Below are 15508 nucleotides of genomic sequence, written 5' to 3'. Positions count from 1 at the left end.
CAATGTTTCTAGAACATGCAATACAACTAAAGTTACAAAGTCACTTGGATTATGTGAGCAAAGCAACTGGATGATAAATATCATCTTGCTCAATCAAGATCCTCCCTTAGACTAACAATGGATTAATCTGTATGTAAATCACACAGCCCAATTACAACTTGTGTTTGACATTCTGTCTGCTTTCAGGGAGATAAAAGCATACTTTCCTGGCAGTAAAAACTGTCGGTCTTCTGCAATTGAAGAACAACTCACTCTAATTCCCCCTGCTTCTGATAATACCTTGTCCCGTACGTGACTACATGACTCTTCATTTATTGTTGAGCCTGCTTGTTTGATTTAATGTTATTTCAAGAAGGGGTTCAAAAAGAAAAGCCACTTTGTTGAGTGGAGGAAATGGAGGGTTTTTGTTTACTTCGTACCTGAGGATATCTTTTGAGGAGGGCTGCATCTCTATCGGACCTCTTATTTTTGTTTTTTGTTTTTACCATCATAGAGTCAGGGAGAACACACACACTCAGTACTCAAAGTGTCAAGAGTCTGTAGGAAATGGGGGAGCAGAGAGAAATGGCAAGCCTGGATTTGGTAGGTGGAAGATAACATGTGCAGGATGCTATGTGTGACAGAACCAAAAAGGAAATGAAAAACCAAGGAATGCCACTTTGAGATCTAAAGTCTGGAGGGGACACAGAAGCTACCTTAAGGAAAAGGCTAGTTTGTTTTCCTGTCTGTTTGTTTGTTGAGGGGTATTTGTAGGGAGAGGGGACTACCTCAGTGGATGCTTTGATTCTATAAAGGAAATGCTCAAAGCCTGGTCCCAAAGGGAGAGGCTGAGCTAAATCGATGCTGAACTACCCTATAAAACAACGGAAGAGCCAGGGCCTTTGCACAGCCTGTTCTCTGCCTAGACTGTCTGGCCAGTGGTTTGCTGGTGTCGGCTCTTACAAGCTCACACAAACCAATGCTTAGCATCTATTCCCAACTCTGTTCAGTGCTATCACACTGGTAGTTTGAAATTGGCTGTGGAGGGAGTATTTACATCATGGAAATCTGCAACCCCTACAAATCAGTGCTCTCACTCTAGGAGAGCCAGTGCTTAAACATTAACCAGAACTCCCGTGTTATCCCAGAAATCTTCCTTTGGCCCTGTCTGTGCTTTATGCAAGTTCATCTCAGATAACCTTCCCTAACTACCTGACAGGAAATAGCACATACACTATCCTTCTCTATCCTCATGGTTCTCAAAACCACCTGCACACTAGAAACAACTGGAGAGCTTTAACAACTAGTAAAGCCCCACTTTAGGCCACTCAGATCAGAAACTCTGTGGGCAATACTAAGCATAGGGGTTCTTTAAAGCTCCCCAGGAGATTCCAGTGTGAAGCCCAGGCTGAGAATCATTGTTCTATGCCCTTATCCAGCTTGTTCTTCATAATGATTAAAACTATCTGCAATGGTATCTTTATGTGTTGCTCTCCTACTAACAGAATGCAGGTCGCATGGGGGCAGGGCTATTGTCTGATTGTTCAACACTAAATCTCTTGAATCTAGAATTATGCCTTACACATAGGGGTCAATAGATAAGAATTTGAGGAAGAAAGGAAGGGAGGTGAAGGGAAAGGAGGTGAAAGAGGGAGGGGAGGGGAAGGGAGGAGAGGGAGGGGAGGGGAAGGGAGGGGAAGGAAAGCAATATTTCGTATGGCTAGCATCTCTGGGAGGGTATTAAGTTGCTAACTGATCTACTTCTTCCTCAGGAAATTGGAGGAAATGGAGATTCTGACCTGAAAGAGAAACTGGCCTTACAACATAGAGTCAGGCTGGGGGCCTGAGGCCAGAGACACACCACCAAAAGAGAAAAAAGCTAATGATCAATGTGTGAAGTAATAGCTGACAACCAATTTTAAAATCTCTTGTTCTGTTAGTGCACAAACCAGCTTTGTGTTAGGGCTCTTTGGGGACCAAAGGGACTGGCTCTTCCCACGCCTGGGATAAAGCAGTGCAGGGAGACACAGGAGTGCCAGGTTGTTCAACTCTACAGGATGCCACTCACATCACACTTGACATGAACAGCACTCCCTGGAGTTGTGCATTGCACAAACCGCATGGTTGTGCCAGCGGCCTGGGAAGAAGAAGCGCAACCTGGAAGATATATTGTGGAACAGACAGAGTAACCAGAGAGAGGCTCCGGGGAAGAGTCTAGAGTAAGAAGCTGTAAATAGCAAGGACAGATGTGCATGCCTCCCAGGAATCCTCACAAACAGTTGTGAAAGGTCCTAGACTTCTTGCAGTCATATGAAATCGGGTGCTTTTACTTAGATGTTACCATAAGGGAAGAGTGTCTCCAGAAAGATGAAGGTCTTGCGGTACATCTGCCTGTCGTGATCAAAGCCGGGCAAGCACACAAGCAAACGATGAGTGAGGCTGCACACAGCTGTGCCCTGGGTATCACTGCACACAATTCAGGAGAAGCGAGAAGATGCCCAAGCAACTGGAGGAGTTTGGCTTAGCAGAGTGAGGGGTTTTTTTCACTTGCTCTTCATTTTTTTAGCTTTTTAAAAAATTTTATTTCATTAAAGTATAGTTGATTTACAACGTTGTGTTAATTTCTGCTGTATAGCAAAGTGATTCAGTTATACATTCATGTACATTCTTTTTCATATTCTTTTCCATTGTGGTTTATCACAGGGTATTGAATATAGTTCCCTGGCTATACAGTAGGACCTTGTTGTTTATCCATTCTCTATGTAATAGTCTGCATCTGCTAATCCCAAACTCCCCATTCACCCCTCCCCCCACCCTTGGCAAGTCTGCTCAGAAGAGTGAGATCTTAAAGGACTAGAAGGAGCCCAGTCGGGAGCAACAAGGATGAGCTCTCTGAATGGAAAAAATAAAAATTTAAACCGAGTCCTCACCTAGCAAGAAGAAAGGGTTCCATTGCTATACTGGAAAGAAAATGCCAAATACTATATGGTTTTGATGGTTCCCAGGTTCTCAACAAATTTGTTCATGTGTCTTGAGAGCCAGAGACCCAGGCCAAGGTCTGTAGGGATCTGGGCAGTATCAGAGAACAGGTTTGTATAAAGAGCTCAGAACCATGAGCTGAGACTTGTGCTCAGATAGAGAATATGTCACTGAACATTTCTGTGTCCATTTTCCCATTTCACATCGTAGTTGTGAGACTTCAAGTGAACCTCACATGTGAATGGGAGATGCTCATGGGGACTAAACCGGCTTGGCCTCTAGGGGGAGGCTGCCTGCAGATGCAAAGGTAAGGAAGTGAGAACAAGCCTGCCCAGGCCTGGGGGAGCAAGAAAACATTCACGAGTGACAACAAATAAAGCAGAATAGTGTGATCCTGGATTTCCTGAGCCTGTTTTGTTTTTTTGCACCTGCCTCCTTCTTAACAGAACTTTTGGCCCTTTCTCCAGACAACCCGCAAAGGAAAAGTAATTTTATCACACACTTGACTGACCATCCAGTAAATAGCTAGTGGCTTGAAGGTACTCCCTGCTGTTCGAAGCAGAGGGCTGGTGCCTGACACATATCTGAGAAAGCTAAGTAGTCTGCAGTGATCTGGGTAGCTGATTGGATGGCTGGCACTACCAGATGGGACCACACATGAAAGAACACCAGCTTGAGGTTGCCTTGGGTCTTGTCCACTAGGGCTGCCTAAAAAGGGCAGAGGGATCCCCACAGAAAGAGGGATGCAAATGCTAGATTTCCAGGGACTGTAGAAGGACCCACCAGTGGAGTAGGAAATGTACGCTCCTCAGACAAAAAAACTATGGAGCAAGGTGCCCAGAATAAGGACCTCTGAAATAAACTTCACTGTCACCCCAGAGAAAAAGACTCAGCTTTAAGTGACCTCCACCCCAAGGAGTGAGAAACCAGCCTCAGACAGACGAGTCCAAGTAAGAGCTTCCCCATCCCTTTCCCACTCTTCTCTTTCACCACTGAACTTGGGAGGAGTCGGCAACTAGCCAGCAAGCTGGGGCGAAAGCAGCTTGTGGAAGGTAGAAACAGAGCAAAGATGCCAACCAGCACCCTGGATCCCTGCCAGCCGCCAGCCCAAGGCCAGCCACCAGAGAGCTGAGAGCCAACATTGAGAGCTGACATTCTCATTTCTGTGTTAAGCAATCTGGGAACCTGTTACCTAAGAGGAATAAAAGTCACAGGCATAAGGAGGCAGGGGAAGGTTTCCCCCACTGAACAAATTTCAAAGGGACTATGGGAGACCAAAAAAAAAAAAATCATAAAAACTCAAATTGTAGTTGTGTTACAATATCATTTTTCTTGTTCAAAAGACCAATTACATAAAATTTGGGAAAGCCTGTGCCCTCCCCCACAATTTCTTTCTGCAAAATGGGAAAGGGAATGAAATACATTTAAGGAATGATACTTTCCCTACCTACAAGAATTGTGGTTTGGGGATTATAACTATGTATTAGTGCCAAGTGACAAGGCTAGGAGTGATCCAATAGTGATCTTGGAAATCCAGATATTTAGAATCCTTGGCTCGCACTACAGAACCAGAGACAACAATCCTGAATGTACTAAGGAAGAATGTGGCTCTCTAGCATCACTAAGATTTATGTGCAAGAAAGAAGTAGTCAAATGTAAAGTGAAAGAGAATTCTCTGTCAGGTCACACTAAAAAATAGCAAGAAGTAACTTCTCAAGAGCTGGTGGATTTGGCATAAATGGATAGACAATAAGAAAATTCTCCAGCTGGATTAGGAAGAAATTTTCAAACATGATTAAAACCAATGATCAAAACGGGGATGGGAAGGCCTCCCCCTCTTTCAAGGGGTAGAGAACGGAAGGGCATGTTTTTTCAAAATGATAAAGAGAAAGCTCTCAAGGGAAGACTAAAGCCAGAGGCTTCAAAGAGAAAAATCTATATCTCCTGCTGCAATATACTTAGTGAAGAACTAGAGGAGACAAAAATGGCAAAATTGGAGCTGGAATAGTGAAAATCAAAGAGCAAGTGAGAAGTTTGTGTAAATAGAGTGATAACAGAAGGAGGAAGAATCAGAAACCGAAAGATACCACCTACAGGGTCTTAAAAGCAGCAGGACTGAAGGAAGAAAAGATGGATGGGGAGCTAGCGAGGAACAAAAGCCACAGGTGGGGATAACACTCAAAGGGAATGATAGGCAAGTTCTGAAAACAAGAAAAGGTAACCTACAAGGAACTCAAGAGGACACACAGATAAATGAGGCATGTTCTTGCTGTCAAGATGCATTTAAGGGGCTTCCCTGGTGGTGCAGTAGTTGAGAGTCCACCTGACGATGCAGGGGATGTGGGTTCATGCCCCAGTCCGGGGAGATCCCACATGCCACACAGCGGCTAGGCCCATGAGCCATGGTCGCTGAGCCTGTGCATCCGGAGCCTGTCCTCCGCAACGGGAGAGGCCACAGCAGTGAGAGGCCCACGTACTGCAAAAAAAAAACAAGATGCTTTTAGGATCATACACCATGATCAAGGGGGGTTTATTCCAGGAATGCAAGGATTCTTCAATATACGCAAATCTATCAATGTGATACACCATACTAACAAACTGAAGGAGAAAAACCATATGGTCATCTCAATAGATGCAGAAAAGGCTTTTGACAAAATTCAAACCCATTTATGATAAAAACCCTGCAGAAAGTACACACAGAGGGAACTTTCCTCAACATAATAAAGGCCATATATGACAAACCCACGGCCAACATCGTCCTCAGTGGTGAAAAACTGAAACCATTTCCACTAAGATCAGGAACAAGACAAGGCTGCCCACTCTTACAACTCTTATTCAACATAGTTTTGGAAGTTTTAGCCACAGCAATCAGAGAAGAAAAGGAAATAAAAGGAATCCAAATTGGAAAAGAAGTAAAGCTGTCACTGTTTGCAGATGACATGATAGTATACACAGAGAATCCTAAAGATGCTACCAGAAAACTACTAGAGCTAATCAATGAATTTGGTAAAGTAGCAGGATACAAAATTAATGCTCAGAAATCACCAGCATTCTTATACACTAATGATGAAAAATCTGAAAGTGAAATCAGGAAAACATTCCCATTTACCACTGCAACAAAAAGAATAAAATATCTAGTAATAAACCTACCTAAGGAGACAAAAGACCTGTATGCAAAAAATTATAAGACACTCATGAAAGAAATTAAAGATGATACAAATAGATGGAGAGATATACCATGTTCTTGGATGGGAAGAATCAACATTGTGAAAATGACTACCCAAAGCAATATACAGATTTAATACAATCCCTATCAAACTACCAATGGCATTTTTCGCAGAACTAGAACAAAAAATTTCACAATTGGTATGGACACACAAAAGACCCCGAATAGCCAAAGCAATCTGGAGAAAGAAATATGGAGCTGGAAGAAGTTATACCCTGAGAAAACCATAATTCAAAAAGAGTCATGTACCAAAATGTTCATTGCAGCTCTATTTACAATAGCCAGGACATGGAAGCAACCTAAGTGTCCATCAACAGATGAATGGATAAAGAAGACGTGGCACATATATACAATGGAATATTATTCAACCATAAAAAGAAACGAAATTGAGTTATTTGTAGTGAAGTGGATGGACCTAGAGTCTGTCATACAGAGTGAAGTAAGTCAGAAAGAGAAAAACAAATACTGTATGCTAACACATATATATGGTATCTAAGAAGAAAATAAAAATAAAAGGTCATGAAGAACCTAGGGGTAAGACAGGAATAAAGACACAGACCTACTAGAGAATGGACTTGAGGACATGGGGAGAGGGAAGGGTAAGCTGTGACAAAGTGAGAGAGTGGCATGGACATATATACACTACCAAACGTAAAATAGATAGGTAGTGGGAAGCAGCCGCATAGCACAGGGAGATCAGCTAGGCAGTTTGTGACCACCTAGAGGGGTGGGACAGGGAGGGTGGGAGGGAGGGAGACACAAGAGGGAAGAAATATGGGAACATATGTATATGTATAACTGATTCACTTTGTTATAAAGCAGAAACTAACACACCATTGTAAAGCAATTATACTCCAATAAAGATGTTAAAAAAAAAAAAGCCTCAGTCCTAAAAAGAAAAGAAAAGAGAAAGGAAAGAAAAGAAAAAGCCTCAGACCCTTTAGCTCTTACTCCTTTGCCCCCCCAACCCCTCCATGGAAGGAGTTGGTGGGATGATCTGGTTGCATATACTATCTCTCCAGAGAAGAGTAAAATTGGGATTTTTGTCTTAATAAAGTCCTCTATTGCAAGAAACATAAAGAGAACAGTCAGGGCCTTTGCTCGTGTGACTCCTTCTGCACCAGCCTCTTTCTTCCTTGCAGCTGAGAAACTTAGAAGCCTTCTTGAGATACTCATCTCAGTGGGACTCCTACCTCACTTCCACTCTTGGTTTGTTTCTTTCATATCCTGTATTATATTACCTTTTGTTTCAACTTAACTTGATTGATGTGTAATTTAAATACAATAAAATGTGCCCATTTTTTTTTTTTAAAAAAGATGCTTTTAATCTGGACATGAAGGTCTGTATACAATTACCTTTAATAAAAATTGTGACCTGAAAATACAGGAACACAACATGAGAAAATGTGAATTGAAAAAAGTAGCCTTTGAAATGATCCTTAAGATATATATGGTTTGGGCTGGAGCAGAATTTAGGTAGGAACACTTGGGTGAAAGGTGTTCTAGAAATGGGGAGCAACATGGATAAGGCAGAAAACAGTAAGACAATTTTAAGAGGTCTAGCGTAGTCTGAGCTATTGTCAAACGCAAAAGAAGAAAGGTTTTTCAGCCAGTTAATAATTAACAAATAGATGATAAATTAAGTAGGATGATCCCATTATTCAACTCAAGCAGAGTTCCTGAGTAAAATGGACTAATCACTAAAATTTAACAGTGCATTGAAATCATCTACCAAGATCATACAAACACAAATTCCTGAAGCCCATCCAAGGAAGATTCTAATTCAATAATTTTAGGGTAAGATTTTTGAGGGGAGCCAGGTAACCTTTCACCATACTTCTGAATGGATAAAATACGAAAAGACAAATGCAACAAAACAAGAATATGTTACTGTGGTAAATTAGGTCATTGTTCTCAATTCTTCATAGTCTCTCGTAATAAGACCTTGCAGTGCCCAAGAGTGGGCAGAGTATACCTCTCCACTCTACTGATATTGGGTTTGGCCAAAGGAATGTGGATAGAATGACAGTGTCTAGTTCAGAACAAAGGCCTTAAGAAGATGTTCTATCTTTTAAGCACCCGCCATAGACCATGAGAAGAATATGGTCATTGCTTCATTCAGGAAGAATATGGAGACAGGTGGAACAGACCTAAACCCAACCTGGAGCCAAAGTAGCCGACCAGCATCCTGAGGTAGAAATGCCCAAGCTGACCTACAGGCCTATGAATAAGAAAAATAAATGCTTATTGTTGCAAGTCACTGAGTTTTGGCATAGTTTGTTAAACCACATTATTACAGCAATAGCTGATTATACAATAATTAAATTCAAGGCTACGCTGCATCCTAGGCTAAATTCCCATCCCAAGTTAATGCACAGTTACTCTATTCAAAATAACTAGCTCCCCAAATGTCCTACAGAAATCAAAAGGCAGTATAAAAACACTCCAACATCAAAAACAGAAGGTCAAATAGAACCAGTGTCCATGATCAAATCTATAAGACACTTAAATTCGAAATTCAAATTCTTCGTTTCTTATAAATTAAAGTCCTTAGGAATTCCAAAGGCCAAAAACATTAAAGCCTAAACTTCTTTCTGTTTAATCTCATCCAGATGTGTCTCAATATAGTTGCAATTCCTTCAGCAAACGCAGCCTGAGCTATCTTCCACTGGAATGGTATACCTCCATAACAACTTCTGAAGTTGAATTTCATCAGTCTCAAGTTTTCATGAGTCCAAATTACATTCCCACATTAAATAGAACACAAGTCAATCTCAGCCCCTACCTCATACTCAAAATGACATTCCCAAAAGCATTCCTGGAGAAATCTAACCCCATGCTACTGTTGACAGAGACCAGAACAGAGTCTCAGAGGTAACTAAGGTAAGGAGGGAAGGCCTAGATGATCCTTTGGTTTCAACCCCAGCGGGATGCCAGGGAATCTATCATAGTCTGTAAATTTCTACATTTGACCCTACACTCAAGTATGAGAAACCTCACATTAAGATATAAATCTTTAGATGTTGATTATTACCCTATGGTCACCACACATGGTGAGACGGTGTTCTCCCCTCAGAGAATATCACTGAGATATTCATGTCTTCCTGTAAAATTTAAGAATTTGCAATGATGTCAACCCCAATCACCAGATTCTCCTTTCGAGATGCTTTACTATCTTATTCAGTAGATTTAAGTCCTCTTCATTTCTATTTTCTCTTTGAGCCCTGTGTCCCAGCCACATCAGTGCTGAATTAGGAGTGAGCCCTGTCGAGTGAGTTAGCCTTGAGAACACTATTTTAGTCCTGTGCCAAAGGTTTTGGAATTGTTTGAGCCAAGAAAACCTGCCTCCTTATACCCGCATTAGTTTTCTGCTTGAGAATCACCTTTAACAGATTACTGAACTAAAGTTGTCATAGATGGTTCTAGAAACCTGTGCCCCTAAGGGCTCACAGAGAACCAAACCTCTGCCATCATTCTTTTCAAAAGCCTAGGCTTTGCTTGGCCTTTTAACGCTAGGCCTTGAGTAACCATTTCAAAGGCAGCAGAATATTTTCATTTGTCACATCTTTTCTCGCAGCAGTGGGATATGCCTCTGGTATCCTACTTACCTCTTTTATTTCCCTATTCCTTTAAGAAAACTCAGCTGTGTTTTTAACAGCTTATCTTCCTTCTTAGTTTGCTGCCTTTCCTTCTCTACTGAGCACGGCGCAACCTCTGCCCGAAGAGAAATACCTCCCAAGTCTAAAGTACTGTAGTTTGATCCAATTCATTTCAACTGGTTTAAGGGGTTTGGGACTTTAATCACTTGAGGTACTAGATACTATATAATGTATAATTCATAAACAGCCAACCAAAGGGTTGAGTACCCCATAAGTTAAGAGGAAAGTGAAAAAGGCCAAACGAAAGTGATGAAAACTTAGGAATTTTGAGACATTGATATGCTATATGTGTGAAAGTGTTGTGGGCTTTGAGGGTGAGAACACAATATTCAACAAATGTAAATATTTTTAAAACATTTGGGAATCGAATATTATATTACATGTCACAGTGCTTTGTAAAAAGTATTATGTCAGAATAAGGGACTCTTGGTAGTCATCACCATTTTATAAGATGCCATTAATGATTGTATTTATGGAGAGATGCGTGTGGAAGTACTAGCATCGTGGAAACTTTCTGGATGAGAGGCTGTCCTTCCCTTCAAGGTTGGTGAGAGTAAATTAGCATTCACTCTCATGTCTAAGCTTTGGCACACTGTTTGGCACACTTTAACTCTGTCAAAGTTAATCCAAGGTTTTTCCACCCTGAAAAGGAAATGTCACCTGGTCCCTGCCACTGGCCTGAATTTAGTCAACAAAGAGCTGCCTCCTGGGTCCAGGATAGAGAAGAAGAATGGTGGGGATCTGGGCTGTCAGAGCTCAAGGCCAAGTTAGATTCACCAGCTGCATCTATACAAGGGCCCTCCTAGTTGCCGCCAAGAATAAATCAGACCTTCTGACGCCAAAGCTTCCAGGACACGTGGGGTGGGGGCAGAAGTGAAAATGATATGGAAGAGATTCATCATCATCCTCTCGGGCACTATTGGATTTGGCTTTGGACCATCCCTACTAATCTGCACAGCCAAACTACGGCGTGAACATGGCAAGGACCAGCACAGTCACTGTCAGGGCAAATCCTCAGGGTGCCCTGCTGTCCCTGCTTTTTTTTTTTTTTTTTTTTTTTTTTCGGTACACGGGCCTCTCACTGCTGTGGCCTCTCCCGTCGCGGAGCACAGGCTCCGGACGCGCAGGCTCAGTGGCCATGGCTCACGGGCCCAGCCGCTCTGTGGCATGTGGGATCTTCCCAGACAGGGGCACGAACCCGTGTCCCCTGCATCGGCAGGCGGATTCTCAACCACTGCGCCACCAGGGAAGCCCCCTGCTTTTTTTTTTGATGGATGAAGCAAATACCTGCCAGGGGACGAGAGGTCCAGAATGAACACCAGCAGGCCCTGGAGCGCTTGGAGACGATCCAGGGAGAACAAGTGTCCATCTTCAAAGCTACAGAGCTAGAGTCTGGTAGAATGGCATGGTTAGTCTCCAGGCACCTTGGTGGGCAAAAAGCTCAAAGTGTGTCACAAAAAGGTAATGAGGCTGCTTAGGGGTCAGCAAATCCTTCAGTCAGAACTGTTGTCCAGGGAGCAGCTGCCCTGGTATTGAGAACCTCGATTTTCCTTGTGACTGGGGACGGGTGACTGATCTATGTCCAGACCTCAGCACACCTAAGCTGCCCAGCCAGACAGCCTGTGTTCCCTGACAAGGAACACTGAGGAGTGACGGGGCACCTGCCTTGGGAAAGTCAGAGTCAGAACTCCTTTATGATATAGCTCCTTCTATTTCACTTACCTCTCAGCCAGGGCCCATGAGTACAGTAACATTTACTCTGCCCATTTCCTACCTCAACAATCTACAGTAAAGATTAAATGGAAAATTCTGTGGCCAAGAAGTTAGTTGTTATTTTTCTAACTTTGAAACACACACAAATATTAATATTAGTGGAACTATGTGTCTTCCTATGCTACATCCAATTGGAAGAACTCAAAGGAGTATAAAAGATGAGACCAAATTAGACAAGACCCTCCCTCAAAACTCTTGGCCCTGAAGGTAGTTCCTATCACTAATTAATGGAACAAATGCCCACAGAATCATTGGCATTTATTGAGGAGAGGGAGCTGAGAAACTCTCTAGTCAAAACAGTATAACGTAACAGAGGAGGGTTTGGATTTGGAGTCAGACCTCCTGGCTCTTCTCTTCACTGCCTTGAGCAAACACTGAGTCTTGTTAAATCTCAGCTCCCTGTCTCTAAAATTGCAATGATAACTGGACCTGGCACATGGGGTTACTTTGGAGATAGACCAAGGTAATGTATATAAAATGCCTAGAATACTGTGCTTAGCATTTAATAAATGCTCGATAAATGATGGCTATCATTGTTTTATGGAGGCCAATTCTGTAGTGCAGAGAAACTAAGTGGTTTATGCAAACAAGAACCTGAAGCCACAGCCAGTTCTTGTTCCAGGAGCCCACACAGAATTTCATGGTTTCTCTGTGATTCGGGAAACCTGGAACAGCTTTGGCTGGGCTTCTGGACGTCCTCACCTATCATTGGGATTGTCCCTAACTTCCATGTTCAGTTATGTTTCAGCTCAGGTTCAGTGCTGAAAAAATTTAACATGAATAAAACTAAAGAAAAAAATAAAACAGACCAAGGCAAATTCACAACAGAAGGCCAGCTCATGATAGCATTATGGATCTTCCTTGCCATCAAAGAGGCCATTTTCTGATGCCAATTTTACACCAGTTTTAAGCAGTATTAAAACGCCAAGAAATAATTTATCTTGAATTTGATCTGTTGCATAGGTGTCTCTATAGATTAATTACTGAGTTTTCTTATGCGCGTCTTGGCACTGTCCCTGTCAGTTCAGCTACAATAACTGGAGAAACATTTCATATAAGGGCACATAATATCTCCAAAGAGATCAGCTTCCTTCCCTCTGCTGGCATCACGGATCTTATGGCACTCAGGAAGCACCTCTGCTTTGCTTCATCACAGATCTGACATAAATGGAAGGTCTTCTCTGTGGCCAGGATGGTTTATGAAGTAAGCAGGGAAAAGGGCCTTTCCTCTGAAGAAGCTACAGCTAAACCAAAAAGTGGAACAAGGAACAGTCTTGCATCTAATCCCTGGAGTTAGCCTGGCTCCTCCTGTTCTCTGTTTGCCAAAAAAATACTTCTCTGATCAAAAGAGACTGTTCTCTCTTCCCATTATTCTCCATCAACCCTGTAAGTGTAGAGCCAACTCTCTCTCTCTCTCACTGGGTTTTAAAGCATCAATGCACTGGGAATTCAGTAATTCTGATGCAGATGCTGGCCAGGGGCTCCAATTTATTACTACAACACTGCTTCACTCATGAGACGTCCCTTCGGCATGGATACCTGAAGGACACGCTCCTATTAAAAGCCTCCCGCAGGGATATTTCTCTCTGATGAGCCATTGCACTATCTGCAAAATGTGTTTGGCAACACACCTGTTTCCTAGTGTATCCATCCTATTGTTATCTCACTCTGTTTTAATTTTTTTGTAATTGGTCTCGTGCTTGTCTCACTGTACCAACTGATTTCAAATTCCTTGAAATCAAATTATATAACGTTGTTATCTGCATTGAGGGTCTTGGCAGTGGTGTTCAGCCAAAGTACCTAGTGTATCTTTGCCTTTATCAGTCACTCAACTAAAATCTCTCTCTCTCTCTCTCTCACACACACACACACACACACACACACACACAAAATAACTCACTGTAATTGCCTACATACAGATTTTGCCCTCATGTGTTTCCTATATTGTAGAAGAGATTCGCATGAATAAGAATTATAACAGAGTCATAAATAGGTTTCTGCTGCTTGTACCAACACCCAGAAGCTATAACACCTTGAAGTCCCAGAGGGTAACAGTGAATGGTTAGCTCAAAAAAGGTGGGAGATTATGTTAACCACATCATAGTCGATCCACAGGAAGAGATAAATAATGCCCAAACCTACTGTGAAAAGGAACTTTCATAAAATTTTTCTCTCTCCTCCAGACTTCTCCTAACACCTAGACAATCTTCACAAGGGAACAACAGAGGTTTCCTGTGTGTGTACTACCCATGAGCCTCAACTCATCGTGACGTATCCGATTGCTTACAACATCCCCAAATTGTCCTTGGCCAGACGCCTTAGCAACCAGTCTTCTTTGAAGGAGGTCAGTTTGCTGAAATTTTATATTATCAGCAGCCTCGTGGAAACACCTAAGGAAAGATGCAAAGAATAGCAAAGCTACTATAATACAATTATTTAGGACATCAGAAGAAAGATATTAAATATATGATCCCTCACAGCTATTCTCTCTGGAGAGCAATGATGATGGATTCCTCCCTGAGAATTCCGCTCGAACGGGAAATCTTCACATGGTTAAGGGGCATCCAGCCTATTAATGCACTTCAACATTTCAAACCAGGTCTCTACTCTGATCCTTTGGTGGTTGCTGCCTAGACTGCTGTCCTGAGGATTCTCATAAAAAGATCAGGATCAGGTTCAGGGCTTCCCTCGTGGCGCAGTGGTTGAGAGTCCGCCTGCCGATGCAGGGGACACCGGTTCGTGCCCCGGTCCGGGAAGATCCCACGTGCCGTGGAGCGGCTGGGCCCGTGAGCCATGGCCGCTGAGCCTGCGCGTCCAGAGCCTGTGCTCCGCGACGGGAGAGGCCACAACAGTGAGAGGCCCGCGTACCGCAAAACAAACAAACAAAAAGATCAGGTTCAACAGGAGAGTGCTATGATAAATTAGCAATGCCTGCCATGAACAAAGATGGCCACGTCAGCATGGGTGCCAGGACGTTGTCAGCCCTAAAATAGATGTTCCACACTGGAATTATTATAAAGTGCCATGGAAAGTCTGAGGAGGAGCATTAAAAAATATTCCCAAAGGGGGATCATATTTGAGTTAGGCCTTAAAGAGGGATAGGATTTCAGCGTGTAAGAAGGGTGATCTGGGCAGCTGAAGTCCAACAGCACGAGCAAAGGCACAGAAGCAGAGAAACAGTGTATGGTCTACTGCAGGTGGTGGGTCTAATAGATGCCGCTGAGCCAGGGTCCAGGCCAGTGATGTCCAGTAGAAATACAATGTGAGCCATGTGTATAATTTAAATATTTCCAGTTGCCACATTTTTGAAAAGTAAAACTTCTAAAATGTGTTTCTTTTCTCTCACAAGCACTCCATTGTGGACAAATTGTTAGAGAACTTGCAGCAGAATTCAAAAGGCTTTAGATTAGTAAGAATGGTAGAGCAGCTGAATTATGCCAGCTTGCATGGCAGATACAAGGGGAACCATAAACTATGTGATAAAAACAGTGTCATAAAATGAAAAGAAATAAAAGGAAATCCCGAGCGCTCTGGTTCTGATTGGACTTGCCAATAACAGCAGAGGAGATAAAAAGGAAAGGAGAGGAGGGTATCAGTGCTGTAGGCTTGCTCATCAGGAACATGACAATGGCCTGCTTGGCCCCTATGTATAGGCAGAAGAAATATGGAATTCATTTTTTCTGGGAGGATCTGAGTTATTCCTTGTAAGATAATAACATTGAGGAGATTTTATAGCTGTTCAGCTGGATTAAATCTTCCTTATATTTATTTAGGGTTCATCTTTTTTTAGATAAATCTCTTTACATTACAATGGGACCTTTACAATGATGATTATTACTACTTCCTAGTCCCTTCTCCCCAAAGCTTCTCCCTGCTACCATCTCTCATTGAA

This window comes from Neophocaena asiaeorientalis, unplaced genomic scaffold (assembly GCF_003031525.2).
Source record: "Neophocaena asiaeorientalis asiaeorientalis breed wild unplaced genomic scaffold, Neophocaena_asiaeorientalis_V1.1 scaffold196, whole genome shotgun sequence".
Lineage (NCBI taxonomy): Eukaryota > Metazoa > Chordata > Mammalia > Artiodactyla > Phocoenidae > Neophocaena > Neophocaena asiaeorientalis.
The sequence above is the reverse complement of the archived record's forward strand: the minus strand, read 5'-3'. Positions refer to the sequence as shown.